The following is a 27996-nucleotide window of genomic DNA, read 5'->3' as shown; positions in this document are numbered from 1 at the left end:
TAGATACCCACGTGGTGGTGATAAGCAGGGAAACTAGGAGTGCGTCATCAGCCGTAGGTCAGCGGTCCCCAACCTTTTTGGCACCAGGGACCGGTTTCGTGGAAGATAGTTTTTCCGTGGATGTGGGTTGAAGGGTGTGGTTCAGGAGGTAATGAGAGCCATGGGGAGCCGCACATGAAGCTTCGCTCACTGGCCCATGGCTCACCTCCTGCTGTGTGGCCCGGTTCCTACCAGGACGTGGACCACTGCCGGTCCGAGGCCCAGGGGTTGGGCCAGCCGCAGGTGGTATTTACGGACATGAGACCTCAGATAACAGAGGAAAGGATTTAAGTGGAGTGATGTTGAGGTCTGAGGCCTGAACCCTGGGGCATATTTAGGGCAAGTGGGAAGAGGCGGAGGAAAAAACAAACGGGCCAAACCAAGAGGGAACAGGAGGCAGGCCAAGATTTTGGTGCTGTGGAACACAGGAGAAGAAAGTGATTCATTGTGTCAAATGCTGCTGAGAGGTTGAGGAAGATGACGACAGAGATGTGGGCATTGGATTGGCAAACTGCAGGTCATCGGCAACCTTCACTAGAGAGGATTCATGGGACTTGTAAAAATCTGATTGGAGAGGGCAATCATGGGGCCAAAAGTACAAGTGGAGGTCTACACATCACACGTCTAAACATTTAAATTTTATCAGTCAAGCAAACTGCTAAATAAAATATTATTGTATTTATTACATATTGGAAGGCAAGTTCCTTACCAGAAGGAACTGGCATAGAGAGAATTGGTACCCTGACCTGCTCCCCCAGCTTTTTCTTCTCTCCCTCCAGATTGAATATCCAAGTTCCACCTACACATGCTTCCCCAACCCTCCACCCTAGTCAACAGCCATCTCTGAGGCGTAGAGATATATACACCACATCCCTTGGATCTGGGGAACAGCCCCTAATAGGCCCTGGGAGCTGGTTTGGGACCATTTAGACAGGGTCCTAGGCATCCTGAGTGAGGTCTGGGGAGGTGGCAAATCCAAAGGTTTGTGTTCCCCTCATGGGGGGAACTGAGTGGGGTCCTCTAAAGCATGGGGCTTAGGGGCAGTACTGGAGTGGGTTAAAGAGAGAACGGGGAATATGAGGTGAAGTGGTGAGAAAGCAGTGTAGACAGCTCTTTGGAGCGACTTTTCCTATAATGGGGAAGTAGCTGGAAGGAAAGGAAAAGCCAAAGAAAACTTAGTCTTTTTGCTTTTTAAAGACAGCACTTTTGCATGGTGATGGAAAGGATGAGTGGAGGAGAGGATGGGGATAATGTTGGGCCCACAGTCCTTCAGCAGGTGAGAGGGACAGGATCTAAGCCTCAGGGGGAGAGATTGGTACGGACAGTTCTTCCACTATTAGATGAGGGAGAGCAGATTCAAAGGGCACAGATGTAGGTAGCCTGGTAAATCTGGCAGTGGGAGGAAGAAAAATCATTCTTTTCTAATTGCTTCTAATGTTTACAATTACTTAGCAAATGAGATCATCCACTGAGAGTAGGGAGAGACAAGTTGTGAAAAGTTATCTGAGACACTTAATGGTTAAGATGGTAAATTTTATATTATTATGTATTTTACCATAATTAAAAATAATAATAATCTTAGGGAGTTCGCTGGTGGCTTAGTGGTTAGGATTCCGGGCTTTCACTGCCATATCCCAGTTAAATCCCTGGTCGGGAACTGAGATCCTGCAAGCCGTGTGACACAGCCAAAAGAAAAAAAAAATTTCAAAAGATGAAAAAAGGCTAATAAATAACCATCCTCCCCTTTTTCAAAAAAAAAAAAGCTACCTGGGAAAACAGGAGAGTAAATATATTAGGGAAATGTAATATTAGAGGCAGTACTAGGAGCTTACTGGAGACTTATGGACATAAATTTAAAGCAAAACCAATAAGCTTAATCGTGCATGTTTTTCCTCTGCTACCTTCAGTTACCAGGGTACAAACAGGTGAAGGAGGCAGAAAGTTGGGTTAAGAGAATTTGATTGATGTAAGAAGATTTGTGACTTTAATTAAAAAATAGTTAAGAGAATTTGATTGACTTAGACTAAAACTGAATGCTTAAAAACTTCTGGATTAGTAAACAATTTCAGATTTATTAGGTTTGTAAATAGTGTTTCAGTGCTTAGCAATTTTGTTTGTTTCATTTATAAGTCTGCCTTGTAAGACATTTGAAGCACTGAAGAGAATAAAATCTGTAATTGTGGTTAAAAATGTCAAAGCTGGAAAAAAAAAAAATGCCAAAGCTGGGCTTCCCTGGTGGCGCAGTGGTTGAGAGTCCGCCTGCCGATGCAGGGGACGCGTGTTCGTGCCCCGGTCTGGGAAGATCCCACATGCCGCGGAGCAGCTGGGCCCGTGAGCCATGGCCGCTGAGCCTGTGTGTCTGGAGCCTGTGCTCCACAACGGGAGAAGCCACAACAGTAAGAGGCCCGCGTACCGCAAAAAAAAAAAAAAAAAAAAAGCCAAAGCTAAGGGAATGTTATTAATCAAGTTTGTAAGTGATGTTAAATATTTAGGAGAATTTACTATGTCAAATTTACAAGCTAAGTTAGCACTGATATAAGAACAAATGAAAATGAGTCTAACTTTAGATAAGACTTATAAATACAACAATATCATCTGTGAGTTATATGTTAAAGGCTTAGGGAAAATTGGGTTTTTACATTTAAAAATTTAGCAAATTGAGCATTAATTAAAATACAAGTAATTGTAAGTATACTCTTGTACTCACTAAGGCCCAAATTTAGATGCTAAAAATATGGCTGTTCCCTATGAGATGCCATCTTATGCCAGTCTCACCATTTTATTTTCTCAGCACAGGTATCTACCTTCCATGTTCCAAAATTCCACTAAAATGACAGAAAAATATGCATTATTTACATATACAAAATCATTTATATTTAATATATATTATTTATATATAAAATATCTATATGGTCTGGCAAATTTTGCATTTAGATCTATAACTGCCAAAACTAAGGAAGAGTCCTATTAGTAAATCAGAAATGATGAAGAATTCCTGTAAGATAGAATATATAAGGGTTCCAATCAACGGCAAAACTAGGGTGGAGAAACTTGACACTAAACACTCCTGAGGGAAGGTAGCTCTTCCTAAGGAATCCAGGGGGAAATCCAAGATTAGAGTAAACAAGCAGAAGAGAGAGAGAGAGGTCCGCCTGGACAGTTGTTAAAGTAATTAAATACAGGGCTGCATTTGGCCTGGCTGGATCAGATATCGCCCTCTAGCTGGCAGCTCAAGGCAGATAAAGTTCCCAGGATAAAGACCCCAGGACTACTTTTTGAATAGGGGAATAAATACCTTTCTTGGAGAAGGCTCTGAACTTGAAGGCTGGCCTGGATGGGGAAGCAGAGCCTTTTTAACGGGGCCTCCAAAACAATAGGGACTGAGGTTGGGGAGGAAGAGAAAAGGTTGTCCCCAGTGCCTGGTCCTGTCATTGCTACATGGGTAGCTCTCCAAGGTAGGATGCTTCAGAATAACTGCAGGGGCAGCCGAAGGAGGCAAGCAGTGCCCCGGAGAATACTCAGCTACCTACCAAGAAGGATAGAATATCTCGACCCCTAGAATATAAACTACCTGGTCTGGCAGTACATTTACCCCATCCCTTAAAATCCCAGGAATTGGCTCCGGAAATAAGAACAGGGATCCTCATTTGGACTAACAATGCTCCAGCTTCCAACACTGCAAGTTCTAGAGAAAGGAGTGGTGGATACAAGAAACATAGTGTTTATAAACACTAGTAAAACTTATGACTATATCTAAATAAATGCGGATATGTTTATTGTGAGAAAAATTAAAAACTGGAACTAGAATTTCATAAGATTTCAACATTGGAGGGGGCAGGAAAGGGTCTGAAAGTAGGTCGTGGCTTGAATTATTCCAAGGGGGCTGTAGAGGCAAAGTCAATCTAGATACTGATGGGAAGATATCTGACAGGAGATTTAAGATGAATTGGAATGGGTCATGCAGGAGGCTTCTGGGGTGCGGGAAATATTTCATTTCTCAACGTAAAAATGTTGTTTTGTTTGCTTTATGTTTTTTTCCCCTGAGTGTCTTATATTTCTGTACATAAGGTATTTTATAATAAAACATTTAAAAAATCAAGAGTGACTGCTAGATTTGGGATTTTCAAAGCTGGCTGCATATACAACATGGGGAAGGTTTAAAAATACTGATGGCCAGAGCACACCCCAGACCAAATGAATTAGAATCTCTGGGATGGGGACATATGTATCTGAGAACCACTGTACAAAAAGAATAAAAATAAACAAATTCAATGGGAAGAAACAGTAATCACGATCAATGTTAATGGGTTAAATTCTCAAAGTAAAAGAACTCAACAAGATCACCGAAATCCAAGTTTCCTTCATTTCTCAGGTTTCCTATCTTAGTATTGGCTCTGTTCTCAAATTCCTTGTGGCTACAGGACTGCTGTAGAAATGTTATCCCTATGTGCTTTTAGGTTTATATTAAGAGGGAAAGAACTCTTGAGTGTATGCCAGATATCTCAGCAAAACCTTCATGGCATCTCTTTTCTTCTACTGTGATCATGTGCTTAACCCTGAGCTAATCACTGTGACCAGGAGACTTTGGTTGGCCAGGCCTACATCACAGGCATGCCCACCCCCTGCCCCAAACTCGGGGTGCAGTCAATACTGCCAGAACTACATGGGATGAAAGTGTGGGGGAGAGCTGGAGCCTCAGGCAAAACCCAGAAGCTGTTAGCAGAAGTAGAGTGAATGGAAGCTGGGCAACCAAAGAGAAAAACAAATTCCATAATGGAAATATAGATTCAAGGCATTAGAAAACAATAAAAACTAAACCAAAGTGGGTAGGTTCAAAGTGGAGGTTAAGGAGATGGAAACTGGTTAAAAAAAATATCCTGCCCTACAGAAACAGTTGTCTATGGGCTTGACTGAGGCCAGAGAAGAAGCTATTAAGGACAGTGGACAAGCTGAGTCAATCTCCATGGCTACCAGTCCATCCTATATCCCCAAATATGTATCTGCAGCTCAGATTTCTCTCTCCACGTTTATATACACACTTGCCTTCTGGACAACTATACTACATGCCTAAGAGGCAGTTCAAATTCATCATGTCCAAAACTTAATTACCAAAAGACGCCAACGCTCCTCTTCTTCAATTCCTTTTCTTCGTTAATTACCTCAGGCTCTAAACCAGGAATGCAGAATCATCTTTTAATTCCTTCCTCTCTCACCTCCATGTCTCATCTTTCTCTAAGAATGGTTTCTATCTCCATTCTTCATCAAGATTTAGCACAATTGTAATTTAATCTTTGGGTAATTTGTTTGAATAGTGATCACTCCCACTAGGCTGGATCCAGGACAAAAGGCCCATTGCAGTCTTTCCATTTTTGTGTCCCCAAATCTGAGCTCTGCTACTGGCGTTCAGTACTGGCGAGTATTTGTAGAAGGGTTAAAATCAAGTCTGCCAGCATCCAGTTTTATGTGCCGTTTTCCAAACTCAACACTATATTACTACCTGAGTAATCTTCTGAAAATACAGATCTGACCCTATTTTCCCCTCTGTTTAAAATCTTTGCATCTTTCAATGACCCCCTCATTCCCTAAAGGAAAGCAGCGTTTCTTAAACTTTCAGTGTCTAATATCTACTTACTAGCTCTCTGGAGCATATTGAAAACCTCCAATTTTAGGTTAACATTCATAAAATTTTTAAATAATAAAATGAGTATAAATTAACTTAAAAATTAATAATATTCAAGTATCCCTTGTTATCCAAGCCTATTTATCTCCTGAGTTTGAGTTTGGAAATCAAGTTCATAGAGCAAGAGATACATATACTTGGTACCTGAATTCTGGATAACAAGTAGCAAGAGTTTGGATAGTGCAGTATACCAGGCCTACTAAAAAGAAGTATTCAAATATACTCAGATCCTGAGTTTGGGTAGAGAGAGTTGAAATAGCAAAAGTAGGATGATGAGAAATATCAAGTCAGCGAAAGGGATACTGTTATTTGCAATCAATCATTAAAGTATATAACATACACACATATATATGTGCATCTGGATTAATGACAGATTCCATTTATTTTGTTCTGCTCAACTAGAGAGCATAACTAAGAATTATGGGCAGCAAATGCTTGGTGGCCCTACAGACGGTTGTGTATATTTGGATGGGACCTATACCTAGAAAAAGTGGTGAAGTCTCTCACTAAAGGCCGCTTTCACAAGCAAGTAAGTCAAAGAATATATCTTATTCAAAGGCTGGATGGTTGGATGTTTTAACTTGGATGGTAGTTGCAAATGAATTTCTAATGTTTTTTGTTTGGGTTCAGCTCTGGAAAGAATTTCTCCATGTTTTCTGGCATAGTGAATGTTTTTTAAATATGCCCAATAATATGTTGTTGATGTCTTTCTCCAGAAAATGAAAAAAGTCAAGTATTAGGAAAGAGTCAATGCCTGCTAACAGAGCCTCTTCACCACAGTTCAATTTCCTGATATCTTATCCTTGGCACTGAATGTCCTAAGAGGTTGGGCCTGAAGTGAGAGGTTTGAGCTTTTCAAGCTACTGCCCAGGGCATGTTGACACCCACTTGAAATCACTGAGATAACATTTCCTTACAACACTGGTAATGACCCAGATTTATGGTTTCTGGCTTTCCCTGGCATTATTGGTGTTATAAAGAAGTCTTATCTCCTCCCTCCTTTCAATTATTCACATGAGTACCTTCCCCTTGGATAGCCAGCATGCTTTACGGTGGAGAAACAGTTTTAGTACACGCTGCCCATTTCTTCACAAAACACACGGGAAAGACATGGGCTCCCTGATGGAGATTTGATTGTGCTAACAATTTTTGTTACTTCTTCAACACTTAGAGAGGATCAGCATGCGTAACTGTTCTTGGTAAATAAAACAGCGTGCAATTTTAGCACCTGGATACAACTATTTTTGAGTAGTCAAGTGAGGTACATGGCAAAAATGGCCCTAACCCTTCATCCCTCCTTATGTCCATGCCCTCTGTCACAGTGTGGTAGCACCCTCCCACTCTACCTCTGAGCTGGCCATGGGACTTGCTGTGGCCCAGTGGGATTTGCTGTGGCCCGATGGGATGGTAGCAAATGTGACAAAGCAGAGACCTGAAGAGTGCTTGCGTGTTTGGGCTTGCTTGTTCTTGTTCCTCTGCCTTTGCCTTAAGAATATGCTTGGGCCAGCCTGCTAGAAGATGAGATGCATAGAGTAGAGTTACCCAACTTGTCCCAGCCAAGTCTATCCCAGACTAGCCATGCTGATACATGAAAGAACACATGAAAGAACCCAGCTGAGAGGAGACACATGAAAGAACCCAGCTGAGAGGAGCAGAGCTGCCTACACCACCCACAGCCAGGACTGGCTTCATGGCTAGGGGCCTTTGTAGTCACACAGCGTCCTGTGCTAAGAAAAGTCCCATGCTTCGTTTCATATTCTGCTGTCATGACCCTGAAATTCTTAGTAACTTTTGAATAAGGGGCCATGCATTTTTATTTTGCACTGAGCTCCACAAATCATGTAGCTGGTCTTGCCCACGTTCTAGCATGACACCTGGAGGAGCCTAGCTGAGATGGGGAGGAGCCTCACGGGCCTACAGACTCATGAGATTAATCAATTCCTACTGTTGAAATGACTAGGGTTTGTAGTTGTTTTACATTTTGTAGCAATAGATACTGACACACCAAGCCTTTTTTTGCTGGACGCATGGTTGGTCCTCCATCAGCATTACCTCAAACACACTTCTAACCTGCATCATATCTCACAAAAATATTAGATTAATTGATAATGAGAATTCAAAATTATAAATTATGTCTTTCTCATTCATATAGCTACCACGGAGATGCAAAAAGCCGGTTCATTCTTTTCCCACAAGTGGTTTCACTCAACTGTAAAACAAAATATTGGCTGTCATCAGTACAACAGTAATAGTCCCACCCTCTTTGTGTGCCATTTGTGCTATGCAGCATACTATCCTGACATTAGGTTTGCTTGTGGCCACTTTGGCTTTCTTCCTCAGCATTTTATTTGTCTTGAATTTGAGGCTGGTTTTATAAGCATGTTGGCCATAGCATGACTTGTATCTGTTGATGCTGTTGCCTTGGTGTCTTTGCATTTAGAAATAAAATTAATCAATTTCATACCAGAAAATATTATTTTGTGCTTGGTCCCAGAAAAACTACTGGTTGACCTATAAGGTTATGCTATTTTGGAAATGATGTAAAATCTCTGAGAGCATCACGAAGCTCTCTGACAGGGTTTTCTAATACAGAGTGCGCAAGGGGGGATAAATCCCTTGTTCAATAAAATCCAGTTTTTAGATATTCATAGCCACACTTCCCGTTCACACTTTCCCTTTCAGCTGCTTGGGTGAAATAATCACATTCACAGATGCTCTTGTCCCAATAGATCCTGAAGTCCTGTTCACTAATTATGCTTCTGAATTGTAGAGTTTATACTACTATTTTTTTTTTTTTTTCCGGTACATGGGCCTCTCACCGTTGTGGCCTCTCCCGTTGCGGAGCACAGGCTCAGCGGCCATGGCTCACGGGCCCAGCCGCTCCGTGGCATGTGGGATCCTCCCGGACCGGGGCACGAACCCGTGTCCCCTGCATCGGCAGGCGGACTCTCAACCACTGCGCCACCAGGGAAGCCCTATACTACTATTTTTATCATTGCTTTTCCACTTCAATGAACCACTTTTTAGTCATTAATCTATTTTTGTTAATCAGAGCCATAACACAATAGTAACAACAAAAAATGCAAATTTTACACACATAAACAGTAATATTCCAATGATATAGCTAAAATAAACTATATCCTAGTAACTGATTTTAACTACATCTTGTTAAGTGTCTGACAGATTTGATCCATCCATATGTGTGAACCATTATTAAGAACATAATGGTATTTGATACTTTTTCTTCCATTTCAAATTCATAAAATTTTAAAGAACATATCTTTTTATTACTTGCGCCACAGAAGCTGCTTGAGGACCATTAGTTTTACAGATTAATTGATCACATTTTAGAAACACTGACCTAAAAGGCCTGAACTCTTTGACGTGATATATAAGCCATTTCACAATCTAGTCCCTTGATTCATATAAAACAATAGTTGTTATTAGTGTGTATACACACACACGTTGTTATTAGTATAACAATAACAATAGCAACAATAACACTTTCTATTTACTGAGACCTTAATGATGCCATGTGATCAGGTGCCTTTCTAAGCATTTAAAAGGGATTCTCTTACTTCAAACTCACAGTAACCCTAGGAGGTAGGTACTAGTTTGTTATTATGAATTTACAGATAGGGAATTATGAATATTACAGAGGTACTTGCTCAAAATCACAGAGCTAGTAAGACGCCGAGCAGGAATCTGATTCCAGGCTTGTCTAACTCTCAAGGACTATATTACCTGGCCCCCACCCTGCCTCTTCAACCTCCCCTTCCTGTACTCTCTCACAAACGCTCGCAGCCTCTGTATGCCTCAGCGAGGCCACACTACCTTCCATTCCCCAGAGGAGATGTCTTCCACCTGTGTCTGTGCCCATCTTATTCCTTCTGTCTGGAATGCCCTCCGCTTTTCCCCCCGTCACCCTTGTGAACTTTCATTCACCCTTCAGCACCCAATTTAAGAGTCTCCTCTATGAAGACTTTCCTTCCACCCACACCCCAGATTTTTACCTTGTCTGTAATATCAGCCTAAATTTTATTTCTTTCCATTCTCCAGACAAAGATGCAAAAATGTCTAGAGTGACAGCTGAGTTATTAAGAATTATAAGATGACAGAACATAATTTACTACATTGTACCTGATTGTTCCCTGGTCTATCATTAGTCGACTCCAGTTATTGATTTATGCCTCAATGAATAGGCAATTCCTTACCTTAAAATGTTATTCTCAGCTGGTCAGAGGACAGAATTACTTTTTATTGCATCTCTAATAGCAACTAGTTAACTTCATGAGGCACAGGGAACACATTCTCTATTTTACTCTCTCCAATTTACTATCTGAGAGTGAGATCCATGATAATAAGTAAAATTTCTAAATTCACTGTCTCTAAGAACTGGTAGGGATATTGTTTTATGGATACTTAGAAAACACAGCTCTATCAAGGTGGCAAGAGTATATCTTTAGGTCTGCTGGTAATTAAGGAAGCTGTAAGTTAATCAGTTATATTCTCTCTGAAGAGAAAGTAGGGGCTTCCCTGGTGGCACAGTGGTTAAGAATCCGCCTGCCAATGCAGGGGACATGGGTTCGAGCCCTGGTCCAGGAAGATCCCACATGCTGCAGCAACTAAGCTCATGTGCCACAACTACTGAGCCTGCTCTCTAGAGACCACGAGCCACAACTACTGAGCCTGTGTGCCACAACTACTGAGCCTGCACTCTAAAGCCCACGAGCCACAACCACTGAAGCCCGTGCATCTAGTGCCTGTGCTCCGCAACAAGAGAAACCACTGCAAAGAGAAGCCCACGCACCGCAACGAACAGTAGCCCCTGCTCGCCACAACTAGAGAAAGCTCATGTGCAGCATCGAAGACCCAATGCAGCCAAAAATAAATAAATAAATAAATAAATTTAAAAAAAGAGAAAGTAGAAGGTGGTGGTTTAGAGCAATGGTCTCTAAACTCTTTTGAACACTCACTTCAGCAGTAGACATGTGAACCTTCACCCCCACAAATGTGTGTATTTATTTATAGTTTATGTATGTGTACTACTGCATTAACATTCAGTATGGAAAAACATTCAAAAAACATACAAAACATTCATGAAATGGAAACGAAAAGGAATGAGGTAAGGAATAAATAAAAATAGAAGTTCCACTATTTTCCTTCCTTACCCAGTGGATCATCTTGTGTACCTGCTGGGATACAATCACACTTCCAGCAGAAGACTCACTGGACAAATACCAACTGGCCCTGGTGGATCCAGATGCTGGGCTCACCCTAGTGGTCCCCAGCACCTGGTTGGCCCCTGTGGACCCAGGATCCAGGTCCAACTATGCAGACTCTGGTCCCAGACCCATCACTGCAGACCCAAACACCAGGCCTGCCTGGTGAACCCGGGCTCCAGGTCCACCCCCAAGGACTCAGGCACCAGGTCTTCCTACCTGCTGACCCAGGCACCAGGCCTGCCCACTTATGGATATCACCTAGAATCTCTGGATGGGCTGACAGGTGAAGGGCTTTGCCTACTGAAGCCAGTCTATAAAGCTATTCTTCAAGGTGTAGACACCAACACAAGGCCACAAGGATCATGAATAATGAAGAAAACATGACACCACCAAAAGAAACTAATAAAACTTCAATGACTGACCCTAAAGAAATGGAGATCTATGAACTGTCTGACAAAGAATTCAGAATAATCCTCTTAAAGAAATTCAATGAACTACTACAAGAAAACGCAGATAAATAAATGAAATTAGGAAAACAATGCATGAACAAAATGAGAGGTTCAACAAAGAAACAGAAACTATGTATTAAAAAAAAGTAGAAATTCTAGAGTTGAAGAACACAATAATTGAACTGAAGAATTCAATAGAGAGCTTTGGCAGATTTGACCAAGCAGAAAAAAGAATTAGTGAGCTAGACGGCAGATCATTTGAAATCATCCAGTCAGAGAAGTCAAAGAAAAAAGAATGAAAGAGTCAAGAAAGCCTATGTGAATCATGATATACCATTAAAAGAAACAGTTACGCATTATTGGAGTCCCAGAAGAAGAGGGGGAAAGGGGGAAAAGAAAGCTTATTTAAAGAAACAGTGGCTGAGAACTTCCCAAACCTAGGGAGAGATTTGGACATCCAAGTTCATGAAGCTAATAGGTGACTGTAAAATTTCAACACCCAAATCATGTTTTCCAAGACAACGTAGAATAAAATTGTCTAAAATCAAAGAAAATGAGATAATTTTTAAAGCAGCAAGAGAAAAAAAAATCTCACCTATATGGGAACCCCCATAAGGCTATTAATGAATTTCTCAGCAGAAACCCTGTAGGGCAGAAGAGAGTGGGATAATATATTCAAATTACTAAAAGAAAAAAAAAAACTGTCAAGAATACTTTACCTAGCAAAGTTGTCTTTGAGAAATGGAGAGAGAAAGATTTTCCCAAAGAAACAGAAGCTGAGGGAGTTCATCATGACTAAACCTGTCTTACAAGAATCGCTGGGGCTTCCCTGGTGGCGCAGTGGTTGAGAGTCCGCCTGCCGATGCAGGGGACACGGGTTCGTGCTCCGGTCCGGGAAGATCCCACATGCCGCGGAGCGGCTGGGCCCGTGAGCCATGGCCGCTGAGCCTGCGCGTCCGGAGGCTGTGCTCCGCAACGGAAGAGGCCACAGCAGTGAGAGGCACGCGTACGGCAAAAAAAAAAAAAAAAAAAAAAAAGAATCGCTGAAACGAGTTCTTCAAGCAGAAATGAAATAACATGAAAATATAAAAGATACTGGCAAACGTAAGTATATAGTCAAATTCAGAATACTCTAATACTGTTATATGGTAGTGTGTTAATCAATTAACTCTAGTATAAAGGTTTAAAGGACAAAAGTATTAAAAATAACAATAGCTACAATAATTTGTTAGTGAATATACAATATAAAAGAGGTACATTGTGACATCAAAAACATAAAATATAGGGTGGGAATAAAAGAATAGAGCTTTTGTATGCAGTCAAAGTTAAGTTATCAACTTCAAATACACTGTTATGTCCAAAAGATGTTTTATTTAATACTCATGATAACTACAGAGCAAAAACCTACAGTAGATACACAAAAGATAAAGAGAAGGGAGTCAAAGCATTTAATTATGGAAAATCACCAGTACAGAAAGAAAGACAGCAAAAGAGAAAGAAAGGAAAAAGGGAACTACATAACAGCTGGAAAACAATTAATGAGATGGCATTAGTAAGTACTTACCTATCAATAGTTACTTTCAATGTAAATGGATTAAATTCTCCAATCAAAAGGCACAAAGTGGCTGAATGGATTAAAAAACAGAAACCAACTTTATGCTGCCTCCAAGAGACTTACTTCAGACTTAAGGACATGAACAGGCTCAAACTGAAGGGGTGGAAAAATATATTCCATGCAAATGGAAACCAAAAGAGAGCAGGAGTGGCTATACCTATATCAGACAAAATAGACTTGAAGTCAAAAGTGTTAACAAGAGACAAAGAAGGTCACTATATAATGATAAAGAGGTTAATTAATAAAGAAAATACAGCAACTGTAAATATATAGACAACCCAAATCAGAGCACCTAAATATATTAAGCAAATACCAGTAGATGTGAAGGGAGAAATAGACAACACTACAATAATAGTAGGAGACCTCAATACCCGACTTTCAATGATGGATAGATTATCCAGACAGAAAATAAATATGAAACGTTGGACTTGAACTACACCTTAGACCAAATAGACCTGACAAACATGTATAGAATATTCTACCCAACAGCAGCAGAATACACGTTCTTCTAAAGCACACATGGAACATTCTCCAGGATAGATCATATGTTAGAGTACAACACAAACCTAGCAAATAGCAACTGTAAGATGACTGAAATCATACCAAGTATATTTTTTGACTGATATGAAACTAGAAATCAGTTACAAGAGGAAAACTGGAAAATTCACAAATGTGTGGAAATTAAACAACACACTCTTGAGCAACCAATAGGTCAAAGAAGAAATCAAAAGAGAAACCAAATAATATCTTGACACAAACAAAAATACAACATACCAAAACTTATGGGATGCAGCAAGACTAGTTCTAAGAGGGAAGTTTAATGCAATAAACATCTCTATTTAAAAAAAAAAAAAAAGCAAGGTTCCTAAAGTGAATGAACCCAGCCAGTGCCTCTTGCAATGGAGATGGCCACGTCTTGAGAGTTTCCAACTTTGGAAAAATGAGCGTCCTCAAGAGACCCCAGAATCTAACAACAGCATATACACTTCCTTTATAGAGTCTCTTGCTGCTATGACTTGATTCTCACAAGCTCCAATTTGGTTGTAGTTGCTACTTCCCTGCAGGTGAAGAAAGCTTTCTTTGGTTTGGTGACTAATGGTATACAAGCTGCCCCTTTCTGGGACAGCAAAAAGCAAGGACTTGTGGGCGTGTGGACTACCACTGATTTCATCAATATCCTGCACCGTTACTATAAATCAGCCTTGGTACAGATCTATGAGTTGGAAGAACACAAGACAGAAACTTGGAAGGAGGTGTACATACAGGACTTCTTTAAACCACTTGCCTGCATTTCTCCTAATGCCAGCATGTTTGATGCTGTCTCTTCAATAATTCAAAACAAGATCCACAGGCTGCCAGTTGTTAACCCAGAATCAGGCAACATCTTGTACATCCTCATCCACAAATGCAGTCTCAAGTTCCTCAAATTGTTTATCACTAAGTTCCCAAGCCAGAGTTCACGTCTAAGTCTCTGGAAGAGCTACAAATCAGCTTCTATGCCAACACTGTTATGATCTGCTGTATGTGGCTCTGGGCATCTCTGTACAGCACCAGTTCTCAGCCCTGCCAGTGGTGAATGCGAAAGGTCATGTGGTAAACATCTTTTACAAGTTTGATGCTATCTATCAGGCAGCAGAAAAGACCTACAACAACCTAGGTGTGTCTGTAGCCAAAGCCCTGCGACATCAGTCACATTACTATAAATGTGTCCTCAAGTGCTACCTGCATGAGACGCTGGAGACCATCATCAATAGGCTGGTGGGAGCAGAGGTTCACCAGCTTGCAGTGGTGGATGAGAGTGATGTGGTCAAGGGAATTGTATCATTATCTGACAACCTGTAGGACCTAGTGCTTACAGGCAGAGAGAAGCAGCCCTGAGCTGAGGGAAGAGGGCAGGCAGCACCAGCGGATGTGCCTCACTCACTGCCTGCCTAAAGCTCTGGGAATCACGGATAAAACCTGGTGACTGTTCCGTGCTCAGGAGCCCCCCTACCCTTCTACCTGGGAGCTGGAGAATGCATGGGGAAAGGAAGGAGAATAAATTTTTAGGTGTCCTTAACCTCACAGTACTCAGAAAAACTTTCAGTCTAGCCCATCCTAGCTCCTACCCTCATTCATATCCCCCTTTCTGGGCAAACTATGGGCTCTGTGCCCCCCCCCAGAAAATTCTGATCTCTAAGAGATCCCTGGGCTTCATTTAGCCTTAGCCTCTATCTCAGCCTCTGACTCCACTATAAGACAACAGCACCATAGAACTCTTCATAAAGATATTTTCATTCATCCTGTTTCATGCTGGGTGAAAGAGGCTAAATTCATTTTGTGACATTTCTTCCCATAATGGGAGTGGGGTGGATCACTGGGAGGAGGGTTTTGGGGTGTCTATGCTGTATGCATGTGAAGGGAGATGGGAGTTGGTGAAAGAAGAAGGCAGAGTGGTTAGCTGAGGTTATTGCTTTTCATGGTGAACCTAATTAAAATGACAAGAACCCATCCTGAGGGTTGTCTTTTCATCTTGTTTATGTTTTCCTTTGCTGTGCAAAAGCTTTTAAGTTTCATTAGGTCCCATTTGTTTATTTTTGTTTTTATTTCCATTTCCAAAGGAGGTGGGTCAAAAAGGATCTTGCTGTGATTTATGTCATAGAGTGTTCTGCCTATGTTTTCCTCTAAGAGTTTTATAGTGTCTAGCCTTACATTTAGGTCTTTAATCCATTTCGAGTTTATTTTTGTGTATGGTGTTAGGGAGTGTTCTAATTTCATTCTTTTACATGTAGCTGTCCAGTTTTCCCAGCACCACTTATTGAAGAGGCTGTCTTTTCTCCGTTGTATATTCTTGCTTCCTTTATCAAAGATAAGGTGACTATATGTGCATGGGTTTATCTCTGGGCTTTCTATCCTGTTCCATTGATCTATATTTCTCTTTTTGTGCCAGTACCATACTGTCTTGATTACTGTCATACAGAGTGAAGTAAGTCAGAAAGAGAAAAACAAATACTGTACGCTAACACATATATATGGACTCTAAAAAAAAAAAAAAAAAAGGTTCTGAAGAACCTAGAGGCAGGACAGGAATAAAGACGCAGACGTGGAGAATGGACTTGAGGACATGGGGAGGGGGAAGGGTAAGCTGGGACGATGTGAGAGAGTGGCATGGACATATATACACTACCAAACGTAAAATAGATAGCTAGTGGGAAGCAGCCACATAGCACAGGAGATCAGCTCGGTGCTTTGTGACACACCATTGTAAAGCAATTATACTCCAATAAAGATGTTAAAAAAATAAAATTAATTAAATTAAATTTTAATAAATGACAAGAACCACCCCCCCCAAAAAAAAGAAAGATTACAAAACTTTATACCTTAAGGAACGAGAAAAAGAAGAACAAACTAAGCCCAAAATTAGCAGAAGGAAGGAAATAACAAAGATTGGAGCAGAAATAAATGAAATGAAGACCAGAAAAACAATAGAAAAGATAACACAATTAAGAGCTGGGTTTCTTTTAAAGATAAACAAAATTGACCAACCTTTAGCTAGACTAATTAAGAAAAAAAGAGAGGACCCAAATAATTGACATTAGAAATGAAAGAAGAGACATTACAGCTGATACCACAGTAATACAAAGGATCATAAGAGACTACTATGAGCAATTATATGCCAACAAATTGGATAATCTAGAAAAAATGGATAAATTCCTAGAAACATTTAAACTAACAAGACTGAATCATGAAGAAATAGAAAATATGAACAGACCAATAACAAGTAAGGAGATTGTATCAGTAATCAAAAACCTCCCAACACAGAAAATTCCAGGACCAGATGGTTTCCCTGATGAATTCTAACAAACATTTAAAGAATTAACACCAACCTTTCTCAAACTCTTCCAAAAAATTGAAGAGGACAGAACACTCTTAAGTTCATTTCACAAGCTAGCATGACCATGATGCCAAAGCCAGATAAGGATGCTACAAGAAAAGAAAACCAAAGGTCAGTTTCACAGATTAATATAGATACAAATATTCTCAACAAAATACTCACAAACTGAATTCAGCAGCACATTAAAAGGATCATACAACATGATCAAGTGGGATTTATGTCTGGGATGCAAGGATGGTTCAACATATGCAAATCAATAAATGTGATACACCACATTAATAGAATGAAAGATAAAAATCATATGATCATCTCAATAGATGCAGACAAATACTTGACAAAATTCAACATGCTTTCATGATAAAGAATCTCAACAAATTGGGTATAGAAGGAATGTACCTCAACATAATAAAGGCCATACATGACAAACCCACAGCTAACATCATCCTCAACAGTAAAAGGTTGAAAGCTTTCCCAATAAAATTAAGAACAAAACAAGGGTGTCCCCTCTCAACATTTTTATTCAACAGAGTCCTAGAAGTCCTAGACAGAACAGTTAGGCAAGAAAAAGAAATAAAAAGCATACAAATCAGAAAGGAAGAAATAAAAGTGTCTTTGTTTGCAGATGATATAATCTTTTATACAGAAAATCCTAAAGACTCCACCAAAAAAAAAAAGTTAGAACTAATAAATGAATTCAGTAAAGTTGAAGATACAAAATCAACCTACAAAAATCAGTTGTACTTCTATACAACAACAATTAACTATCCGAAGAAGAAGTAAAGAAAACAATCCCATTTACAGTAGCATTACAAATAATAAAATACTTAGGGATAAATTTAACCAAGGAAGTGAAAGGTCTGTACACTGCAAATTATAAAGCATTGATGAAAGAAACTGAGGAAGACACAAATAATGGAAAGATATCCTGTGTTTGTGGATCAAAAGAATTAATATTGTTAAAAGTTCATTCTACCCAAAGGCATTTCTAGATTCAATGCAATCCCTATCAAAATCCCAATGCATTTTCCACAAAAATAGAAAAAGCAATCCTAAAATGTGTATGGAATCACAAAGACCCTGAAGAGGCAAAGCAATTCTGAGAAGGAAGAACAAAGCTGGAGGCATTACACTTACTGATTTATTACAAAGCTATAGTAATAAAACAGTTTGGTACTGGCATAACAACAGACACATAGATCAATGAAAAAGAACCAAGAGCCTAGAAATAAACCCATGCATATACAGTCAACTAATATTTTACGAGAGAGCCAAGAATACTCAATAGGGAAAGGACAGTCTCTTCAATAAATGGTGCTGGGAATACTGGATATTCACATGCAAAATAATAAAATTAGATTCCTATTTTATACAACCCACAAAAATTATCTGGAAATGGATTAAAGATTTAAATAGAAGATCCAAAACTTTAAAACTACAAGAAGAAAGCACAGGGAAAAATCTCCTCGACGTTGGTCTTAGCAACAATTTTTAGTATATGACAACAAAAGCATAGGCAACAAAAGCAAAAATCAACAGGGGGGACTAGATCAAACTGAAAATTTCTGCGCAGCAAAAGCAAAAATCAGCAAAATGAAAAGGCAACCTCCAGAATGGGGGGAAATATTTGCTAACTATCTTTTAAAATTTTTTTATTTTACGTTAGCATACAGTTAACAATGTTTTGTTAATTTCAGATGCATAGTAGATTGATTCAGTTATACATATACATGTACCTATTCTTTTTCAAATTCTTTTCCCAATTATGCTAACCATCTATCTGATCAGGGATTAATATCTAAAATATATAAGGAAATTGTATAACTCAATATCAAAATAACAAATAACCTGATTTAAAAATGGGCTAAGGACTTAAATAGACATTTTTCCAAAGAAGGCACACAAATGACCAACAGGTACATAAAAAGATGCTCAACATCACTAATCATCAGGGGAATGCAAATAAAAACTACAATGAGATATCACCTCACACCTGTTAGAATGGCTATTAACAAAAAGACAAGAGACAACAAGTGTTGGTATGGCTGTGGAGAAAAGGAAACCCTGGGGCACTGTTGGTGGGAATGTAAACTGGTGGAGCCACTATGGAAAACAGTATGGAGATTCCTCAAAAAATTAAAAATAGAACTACCATATCATCCAGCAATCCCACGTCTGAATATATATCTAATAGAAATGAAATCACTGTCTCAAAGAGTTATCTGCACCCTCATGTTCATTGCAGCATTATTCACAATAGCCAAGACATGGAAACAACTTAAGTGTCCATCAGTGTATGAAAGGAAAAAGAAAATGTGATACACACACACACACACACACACACACACACACACACATACACATACATACACACTGGAATATTATTCAGCCATAAAACGGAAGGAAATCCTGCCTTTTGTAACACATGGATGGACCCTAAGGGCATTATACTAAGTGAAATAAGTCAGACAGAGAAAGACAAATACTACATGTTCTCACTTATATGTGGAATCTAAAAAATTCAAACTCATAAAAATAGTAGAATGATGGGGACTTCCCTGGTGGCTCAGTGGTTAAGAATCTGCCTGCCAATGCAGGGGACATGGGTTCGATCCCTGGTCCGCGAAGATCCCACATGCCACAGAGCAACTAAGCCTGTGCACCACAACTACTGAAGCCTGTGCGCCTAGAGCCCATACTTCACAACAAGAGAAGCCACTGCAATGAGGAGCCCGCGCACCACAACGAAGAGTAGCCCCCACTCGCCGCAACTAGAAAAAGCCTGCGTGCAGCAACAAAGACCAACGCGGCCAAAAATAAATAAATAAATATTTTTAAAAAAAAATAGTAGAATGATGGTTGACAGGGGCTGGGGCATGCGGGGAATGGGGGAGATGTTGGTTAAAGGGTGCAAACTTCCAGCTCTAAGATGCATAAGTTTTGGTAACTAGACTTAACAATACTATATTATATTCTTGAAAGTTGTTAAGAGAGTAGATCTTAAATGTTATCACTACACACACAAAAAGGTAATTACATGGAAGAATGAAGGTGTTAACTAAGCATATTGTAGTAATCATTTCACAGTATATATATGTGTGTGTATCAAATCATCACATTGTATACCTTAAACAAATGTATATATATGTCAATAAAGCTGGAAAAAAAGGTAGAATTCAACAATATAATTCACTACACTAAAAGGATAAAGTAGGAAAATCATTTTATCATCTCAGAAGACACAGAAAAAGTATTCGATAAAATACAAAAACAATTCATATTTAAAAACTCCAAGCAAAGAAAAATAGGAATTTTCTTAATGTGATAAGAGATAAAATTCTAAAAAACCCCATTCAACCAAAAAAAAAAAAATCAGTTACTTAATTGTGTAATGTTGAATGCTTTCCCTTTGAGATCAGAATGAGACAAGGATAATTACTTTCACTATTTCTATTATATTGTATTAGAAGGCTTAGCTGGTACAATGAGGCAATGACAACAAAAATTAAAAGGTGTAAGGATAGGAAAGGAAAAAAATTAACTTGCAGAAAATAGTTTGGCATTTTCTTGTAAAACTGAACTTATGCATACTCTATGATCCAGCACTTTCACTCCTAGGTATATAGCTTAGAGAAATTCTTGTACAAGTCCATAAGACATGTACAAGACCAAATGCCCATCAAGAGTAGAATGGATGAATAAATTGTAGTACATTCACTTGGTGGATTACTATACATCCGTGAAAATGAATGAACATACACAAACACAGATGAATCTCAAAAATAAAATATTGAGTAAAATAAATGTCATAGAAGAATATCTATGATCTGATTACATTTATCTACAACTCAAAAAGTTGGAAAAACTAATATATCGGTTAGGGATGCACACATATGTAATAAATCTAGCAGAAAAATTACTATTATAAAAGTCAAGATAGAGGTTACCTCTAGGGCAGATGAAGAGAGATGTTATTGGAGGGCTTCTAAGGCACTAGGTAGGTGTTACAAGGACTTTTTTATTCTTCAGGCTGTATGTATATATGTATGTATTTATACATACATGTTTCATGTGTGATACATTTCACCATAGAAGTTTTTTTGAAAGCAATTCTTTTTAGGTCTAATTACCTAGAGGTATTTAGAGGAACATATTCAACGATACCTTGAGCAAACAATCAGTAAAGTCTAGACTTTGGGAAAATCTAGAGGAGAAATCATCTTGTTTCTTTAATACAAAATTTCAAGGAAAAAAAAAAGAGATGAACAGGAACCTATAAATTACAAAAGATGTGAGAGACATATTAACCAATTGCCAGGTACAGACCTTGTTCGGATGCTAATTCAAACAAACAAATTACTACAAATATGACAACTGCAGATATGTGAACACTATCTGGATATCTGATGATAATAAGAATTTATTCTTGATTTTATTGGGAAGCAGTGATGACACAGTGGTTATGTTTTAAAAGGGGGCCCTTGTCTTTTAAGGGACAATCATTCCCTCGAAATCCCCCTCAACGCCCTCGCCCTTTTCTCTCCTGTGGAATTTGTTCAGCAAAACTTCAACCCGACTTGCACTCCAATATTTACAGATGAAATTTTATCATGTCTAAGATTTGATTCAAAATAATCCTGTTTGGTGGCGGCAGTGGGTGGGGAGGAGGGATGGTATAGAGAAAACAAGATTGGTCATGAGTTGAAAATTATTGAAACTAATGTTGGTATACTGGTTTTCACTATATTTATATATACATTTGAGATATTGCATAATAAAAATTAAAATAAAATAAAAACCAGGACAAAATTTTAAAGAAGAACTTCTGCTAAATCAAGATCTGTTTTGAAAGGGAAAATAAATATAGAAGTGAGTGTGACATTTTGGGGTTCATTACCTTCTCACTCTGCCCAGAATAGCACCATTTATTTTGTTTATCTTATTTTGGCTGTAACGCGCAGCTTGTGGGATTTTAGTTCCCCGACCAGGGATTGAACCCAGGCCCTCAGCAGTGAGAGTATGCAGTCCTAACCACTGGACCACCAGGAAATTCTCAGCACCATTTGTTTTTCACAAGACAATCTAGATCATTGCTTCTAAATCTTCAGTGTACATACAAGTCACCTGAGGATTGTTAACATGCAGATTTGGATTCAGAATATCTAGGTTGGGGCCTGATATTCCACATTTCTAACAAGCTCCCATGTGATGCTGATGCTGGACTACCTCCAAGAATGCAGTCTTTCACCTCATCATAACCTCTATTCTGTTGAGCTTACCACTCACTCATCCTCCATCATTCCTTCCTGGTTCCATTCCCATTCTGGTCCAGCTTGGATTCTCTGGCTCACCTGGACAATCATTCCCTTAAAACCCCCTTCAACATCCTCGCCCTTTTCTCCCCTGTGGAACTTGTTCAGCAAAACTTCCATCCGACTTGCACTCCACCATCTCCAGGTTCTTGAACCCAAGCACTTAAATGTTACTGGAGAAAATGAGACAATTTTAAATACATGCTCTCTGTTCTCAGTAGGCACTCTGCTTTGCCCAGCAACCCTACTTCTCTCTTCAAGATGCTTATTTCCAAAATGACCATTTTATATCTTTACCTCCTCCCTCTTCTCATCTCCTTTCTCTCTACTAATCCCCTTTCACTGGGAAAATAAAAGTTGGCAGATAGGAAACTCTTCATCCTCTCAATATCAAAATCTAGAAGCCTTCATGTATCTGCTCCATCTTCTTTCTCATTATTCCTTCCTTTAAAAAAATAAAAATCTATCAGCACCTATTCATTCACATACACTTTGGATCCCATTCCCCTCTCTCCCTTTCAACTGGACCACTCCAACAGTTTACATAATCTACAGGTTCCTGTTTCTGGTTTTTTAAAGCAAACATAAAATCAAGATAGATTCCCAACCCTGACCCATATCTAAATGGTGCTTGATTTCTGTGCTCCCTTTCACAGTTTATTTACTTTTATTCACTCCTTAACACACTCCAATCTGGTTTCCATTATCACCAATCCACCAAAATTGCTCGTGTCAAAGTCTTCAGCTATCTCCATGTTACCAACTTGAATAGACAATTTTCTGTCCTCAATTTACTCAATGTCTCAGCAACTTTTGACCCAGTTAATAGAATGCGAGATTTTTTCCTGCCTGCTCCCTTTCCCCCACCAAAATATTCTGATCCTCTCCTAATCTTTCCACCTTAGGAAATGATATTACCAAGTTTAAGTCCCTTTTCTTAAACTCCTATCAAATCCATCAGCAAGGCTTGTTCTTTCTACCTCCTGAATATTTTTCTAATCTGTCTACTTCCATGCCATTTTCACTGCAATTACATTAAACTAATGTCTCCTATTTCCCAAAACAAGCCACCTGCTTCCTTGCCTCAGGGCCTTTGCACACACTGTTGTCTTGCCGAGAACACTGAAACACACTCCAAGTTCCATATGGCCCAAATGTCATTCTAGGGTAACAATCACAAAGTCTTCTTGGACTCCAAGTCATTCCCAGATAACCCCATGAGGAGACATTTCGACATTTCTACACCGCTTTCTCTACCCTCTCCTGATTCACGTCCAAAAGAGATGCTCAGACCCCTGCTTGTTCTAAGCAGATAATAAAGTCTGATATATGACCAGGTCTAAGCTCATCTCTAATCAGAGCAAAACTGGCTCCAAATTTCCTCTTGGCTTTCAGTTCTTCCCATAGTAGAGGAAGACAGTATCCAGCTTACCCGTCTGAATTCATGTAGTAGGCTGGAGGCAAATAGACACAGTATTTTATAACGCCTCTTGTCAAGAGGTATATTTCTTCATCCCTTGAATCTGGGCTTGACCATGTAACCTGTCTGGGCCAATGGAGCATTAGCAAACACAATGCAAGCAGATGTTTGAAAAGTGCTTGTGCATTGGGGCTTACCCTCTCTTGCTGAATTTGGAACTCAGCCATCATACGAAGACAACTGGGCTAGCTAGCTTGTTAGATATGGAGACACATGGCCTGGTCAGTTTCAGTGGCCTCTGCCGATTAGCAGACATGTGAGTGAGAACATCTAATATCAACCACCGCCAGCCAGCCTGCCAGCTAACTAGCTATATGAGTGAAGCCACGCAAGAACAGAATTCCTGGGCTTCCCTGGTGGCGCAGTGGTTGAGAGTCCGCCTGCCGATGCAGGGGACACGGGTTTGTGCCCCGGTCCGGGAAGATCCCGCATGCCGCTGAGCCTGCGCGTCCGGAGCCTGTGCTCTGCAACAGGAGAGGCCACAACAGTGAGAGGCCCGCGTACCGCAAAAAAAAAAAAAAAAGAAAAAGAACAGAATTCCTGTCCAGATGATCCCAGCTGCAGCTGTCAACTTGCTGCATAATGACCTATAAATGATTGTTGTTTTAAGCTGTTAAGTTTTGGGGTGCTTTGTAACACAGCAAAAACTAACAGATACACCTCTGGAAGGAGTCTTTTCATATTGCAAATCCAATTATGCTACTTCCCTACTTAAAATGCTTTAATGGTTGTTCATTGATCCTGGGATGAAACCCAAGTCTTTTTAGCAAGGCCTACTGTGACCCACATTATCTGGACGGCTTCACCTCCTATTGTCCCACTCGTTCTTGCTGCTCTTGAAGTGGACCCAGTTCTCTCCCACACTGAGGCCCTTACACATGCCATTCCCTCTACCTGGGATGCTCTTTCTGGCTCTTCACCTGGTCGACTCCTGCTCCTCTTTCAAGTCATAGCTTAAATATTATTGTACATCAGCAGAGAGGACTTCTTGGACCAACTCTTCCCCTTCGCCCCCCAACGGAAGTATGTCTCCAGTTATATATTCTCATGCTACCCTATTATTTTTCTTCTTAGCAAATACCCTAATTTGAAACGATATATTGTCTTGTGTGATGGTATGTTTATTAGCTGCCTTTTCCACTGGATTGCAAGCTTCACGAGAACAGGATGTCTCTGTTTGTTCACAAATGTAGCCCCAAACCTTGCATACCACCTGTCACATAGAGATGTGGATAGATATTTTTTGAGGCAGTTTATCATAGTGGTTAACAGTGCAGGCTCTGGAGAAAAGCTGCCTGGGCTCACATCCTAGCTCCATCACTTATGAACTGAGTGACATAACTAACTCCTTTGTGCCTCAGTTTTCCCATCTCTAGAATAGGGATACAAATAGCACCTCCTCATTGAATTGTTAGATGGATTATGCTCAGTAATTTTTAATTATTTCTTGCTGAACAGGTGTCAGCATACCTGGAGAACAGTGAACCAGGAGCTTCTGACACTGCCAACATCTCCTTCCTATGAGGCTACAGACACTGCCATGATTAAATTTACTTTTGCCTTCCCTGTGGCTAGTTTCTCAGCTAATGCTCTGCTCGTTCCACCAAGGTGCAGCCTCAAACCGTAAGCCATCTCTGTGGGGTGCCTTGTGACAACTGAGTGAGCCCCTATGCATTGAGCACTGGATTTTGACTCCTGCTTTAAGACTCGACTTCTTGCACATAGAGTCAGACATCTGGGGTCAGAGGACGTGGTCTCCTAACCACTGTAACTGCCCCTCCTGTCTCTTGATGATCCCCTGGCTGAGCAGGGACCTGGAGCCGCAAACATCCACTCAAGAAACAGTTCTGATGGGAAATACATCAATCACCCTTAACACACACGCACACGCACACACATACATGACAGGAACTGGGCCCTCTGCATTGTCTTAGTAAGAAAATCATCTCCAGAGGGGCCGTTAGTAGATTTCCAACCACCAAGTCCTCAGAAGCTGGGCCTTCAGGTTCTGGACAGAAAGAACATAAAATCTAGGTACCCCCCCCAAAAAAATAATGTTTCAAGGCGAGGGGAGAGGAACTCCTAAGACAAGGCGTGGGAGAGAGAAAAACAGAAGGTGGGGGTGAATGAAAAGAGAAAATAAGAGGGGGTGGAGAGGGAGGAGGTGAGAAGTAAGAGAGGTTGAGAAGAGAGAGGCTCAGAGGAGCAAGCTGAGATAGGAGAGGGATGTCGGAAGAGGAGGCCGGGAAGGCAGGGAGAAGAGAGATGGAGTGCACATGCCGCCCCGGCACAGCCGCGCAGCGCTGGTCCCAGGAAGCCTGCGTCTGGCGGGGCCAGAGCCGGCAGGCACGTTCCTTCCAACGCGCCCAACCAGGGTGCCTGTGCATGCTAATGAGGCAGTCTAGGACGGCTTCACACACAATTGCTCCAAGTGCTCAGGAACTTACCAGGCTTCAGAATGATGGGGCACAGCTCCCGGGGTGGGGTGGGGGGGACCCCCTGCAGAGGGGCCTGGCCTCCAGGTACCCGGCGCTCACGGGTTAGTGGCTGCAAGACGACGGGTTTTCCATTCAGTCAGGCACCAACCCAAAGGGAGGGAGAGCCAGACCAAAAGGCAAAGGAGAGGAGGGGAACCTGCTTGTGTTTTTGGATTTAAATTGTTTTTGAGCCCACGTAGCCCTGGGAGTCACATGCTGCCTGCAACATCACCGGAGTCATCACGTGATACAGGTCCCCCATCATGTGACGAGACAAATCTGCCTAACTTCAGACCCCCGCCCCCACCTCCAGCTCTCAGACTGGCAGATAAAGTGCTTCTGGAGGAGCCTCCCCTTCCCCCAGAAGTCAGTGATAGAGGGAGGGATGCAGGTGGAGAACCTCAGAGCCCACGCGACGCTCGGGTCTTGATGAATAGTAATATGCCTTTCGCCCTCCTCCTAAGCTACTGCGACTTGGAGCAGTGCCAACCTCATTTGCATTCCAGCCTTTGTGAATAACTCGAGTGTCGCCACCGTTGCTCCAGCAATTGCAGAGCGTTTGAGCTCACACCATCCTGCCTTGTCCTGGAAAGCCCAGCTCGCCGGCCTCCCCTCCCCACAGCTTCCATGCCTCCTCACAGAGCAGTGGGAGTGGGGCGGAGCTGGGAGACGGTGGGGCTGCAGGAGAAGGGGAGCCGCTCCAGCTGAACCTTCTAGTCTTTTTTTTTCTAGCTGCAGTAGGAGTCAGGTGGGGCCCGTCTGGCTCTGATTAGGCTGTCTCCTCTTAGTGATTGTAGCTCGGCTCTGCAGCGCTCTCTCTCTCTCTTTCTCTCTCTGTGCCCACAAGCATTCCTTCATTTCCCTCCTTAATCGGGATTCAGTTAAGTAGATCTGGTTTAAAAATCCGTTAGGCTTGTTTCCTCCCATTGCAGTAACCTCCTTGTCTCACTTGTTCCTTCACTCAAACAATCTTTTATTAAAGAAACTCATTTCTGTCGAGTACCTACTGCGTTGTGGATCTTGTGCTAGGCATTGAGAAAGGAGAAAGGAAGGGAAGAGATGTTAGATGCGTAAAACAAGATCTCCATCCTGGAGGCGCACGTTTGTTAGGGGCAACAGAAACATCAACAGACGTAGTAGATGTAAATTTCAGAGTCACACAAACTCAGGCATGCAAAAATGTGAATCCTCTATTCGTCTACACCCCAACCTCACCTCTCCCTCCAGCCCCACACACCCCCCGGCCTCCATTCTGCCCAATATAGGAGATTTAATCTAATCACTTCCGAATAAACTTGTCTGGGTGATTTTTCTCTGCTTTGGATTTAAAGTCAAATTAAATTTCTGTTCTCTTGTCACTCTGCATACTAGGGTTGATACTAAACTCTGACTCGCTCAAATAAAGAAACAGGTGAACTATATGGACCACTTTCCTTGGAAGGAGATAGTATGACCGTTACTTTACAATCTGGAGGCCTGTTTGAGCAAAGGAAGATTACATTTTAAGAACAGATGGGCAGCAGTGTAAAATGCCTATGAGAGAAAAGATCCTGTTCTGAGTCAGAAGTTTTGTTCTATTCCATCCTATATAATAAGAGAAGAAAGGGTGTCTGTGGTAGGCACAAGTGGCTGAGTTTACATGATGTGATAAATTAAGTTTCCTGTGTGGGGCAGAGTGAGGGCTGAGTGTAGAAATTAGGCTTAGGAGTAGACAATTAGAGCACTAATGTTTTTGCACTCCTGAGTTTGTGTGACCATGAAATTTGGGTTTGCTGTGTCCGAGTTTCTTCTGCCTTCCACTGACAACAGGCACCTCAAGGACAGAGATCTTGCCTTATGTGTCTCTAC

At 40.8% G+C, this 27996-nt stretch overlaps 1 protein-coding gene and 1 pseudogene across 8 annotated transcripts in view; one reads left to right on the top strand and one right to left on the bottom strand.

Moving 5' to 3' along the window:
- Nucleotides 1-26367, bottom strand: part of TNRC6A (trinucleotide repeat containing adaptor 6A) — a 202108-nt gene extending 175741 nt beyond the window's left edge. For 6 of the 7 annotated variants that reach the window (XR_013831598.1, XM_079945069.1, XM_079945070.1 and 3 more), the window contains exon 1: nucleotides 16875-17086. The gene's annotated coding sequence lies outside the window, so the exon portion shown is untranslated. Of the gene's footprint in view, nucleotides 1-16874; nucleotides 17087-26118 lie in introns of those variants that run through there. The other variant, XM_079945071.1, reaches the window with a different exon arrangement.
- Nucleotides 121-14998, top strand: LOC307198508 (5'-AMP-activated protein kinase subunit gamma-1-like; annotated as a pseudogene). The gene is made up of 3 exons: nucleotides 121-285; nucleotides 10895-11043; nucleotides 14006-14998. The product of its transcript is annotated as a 5'-AMP-activated protein kinase subunit gamma-1-like (transcript).
- Nucleotides 26368-27996: the final 1629 nt, after the last annotated feature.

This window comes from Stenella coeruleoalba (assembly GCF_951394435.1).
Source record: "Stenella coeruleoalba genome assembly, chromosome: 15".
Lineage (NCBI taxonomy): Eukaryota > Metazoa > Chordata > Mammalia > Artiodactyla > Delphinidae > Stenella > Stenella coeruleoalba.
Note: the sequence above shows the minus strand (reverse complement) of the source record. Positions and strands in the feature narration are given on the sequence as shown.